The sequence below is a fragment of the Gavialis gangeticus genome, unplaced genomic scaffold (assembly GCF_001723915.1).
Source record: "Gavialis gangeticus isolate Ggan-Ray unplaced genomic scaffold, GavGan_comp1, whole genome shotgun sequence".
NCBI classification, from domain to species: Eukaryota; Metazoa; Chordata; order Crocodylia; family Gavialidae; genus Gavialis; species Gavialis gangeticus.
This window is the reverse complement of record NW_017729004.1, coordinates 1,870,510-1,872,090: the sequence shown is the minus strand read 5'-3', so window position 1 is coordinate 1,872,090 and position 1,581 is coordinate 1,870,510.

Sequence of the window (1,581 nt, the reverse complement as noted above, 5' to 3'; positions counted from 1 at the left end):
CGATGCCCCAGCTGCTCTGTCATTGGCTAGTTTGGATCCTGGGGGGGGGGTAACTCATTGTCATGGCAACCAATGGGGGACCAGTAGGGGGGGAGCCGGTTGCTATGGTTCCCGGGTTGACACGGGAAGAGCCAACCCGCCTGGGTGACCCCCCCCTTCCATCCGGCCATGGGCACTGCAAGGGGGTCCTGCCCAGCCCCCTGGAGGCTGCGGGGCCTGCCTGACCCCCCCTCCCCTGGCAGGAGACTCTCCACCAGCAGTGCCGGGGCTAGGACTCGCTGTGGGGCCCCCTGCGCCCCGGGCAGCGCCTGGACACCCACAGCGGCTTGGGCAGTGCTGAGTCAGCAGGATCAGGCCCGTGACTCAGCGGGGGGGGCAGTCCAGCCGGCCCCACGACCACAGTCCAGGGGTCCGTGCGCCGGGTCCCGCAGGCCCCAGGTCCACGCTGGCGCGGGAGGTATGGGGGCACCCCCAGCTCCAGGCCTCCCCGGATGGGGTGAAACCCCAACCCCCCCGGGACTGGGGCGGCCAGAGCCCCCTGCCCAAGGGGGACCCGGCACAGAGACCGAGCAAGCGCTAGCGTCCCCGGGGAGCTGCTGGGCACACGCGGCCCCTCCCCGGCTGGGTGGGGGGCGCACGCCCCAAGCACGTAGTTTTTGGAGCTGTTTTTGCCCCAGGGCTGCAGTGCAGAGCCCGAGGGACCAGGCCCGGGGGGCCCCGAGGGACGCGGCTGATGCAAAGATGACTGCGCAGGTGAAAGAGGCGCCTCGGGCCCGCCGGGGTGGGGGGTCACAGCAGGCCTTCCTGGGATCCCTACGTAGCCCGTGGGGCTGCACGGAGCGGCAGAAGACCAGGCTTTTGGGCTCAGACGCAGGGGGCAGGCCTGCCATTAATTGCTGGGGTCTCCTGGGCGCTGATCAGACTGGTATGGGGGGGCTGGCCGTCCTCCGCAGCAAAGACACGGCCTCTGCCAGGGAGCTCGGGGGGGGTCCCAATGCAGCGTGGGGCCAGGCCCCTCGCTCGGGGTGAACTCGACCAGGACTCGCTGGAGCCGTGCACCCCCCGGGCACGGGCCCCCAGCCCCGCCACGGTGCCCACAGGGTACTGGAGCAGGGGTGCGCTGAAGAGACCCGGCTGCGCCGGGCTTGCCTGGTCATCTTCCTGCTTGCCCCCTCGGGGCGGGGTAGGATGGGCTCTGGGTGAGGTCCCCAAGATCTCCTCCCACTCCCTGGAGACTGCCCGTGCCTGCTCCATCCACCCCCATCACTGCTTCAGCCTCCCTCCACCCCATTTAATGATCCCGGGGGGGTGACCGTCCTGGGGAAACTGAGGCACGCAGGGCTCTGCCTTGCGCTGCAGCTGAGCAGCCGAGGCGGGGACTCAGGTGCCCCGTATGGAGCCGATGCTGCCGTCCGCTGGCTCAGGCCCTGTAGCCCAAAGCCAGGAGGGGACGGCTGGGTCGGGTCAGGGCCTGGGAGCCCTGCAGGGGGGTGGGGTTGGGGGGCGCCCTGTGGAGCTGGGGGCACGGCTTTGCAGGATGGGGTTGTGGGGCGCCCCATGGAGCTGGGAGCCCTGCAGGGG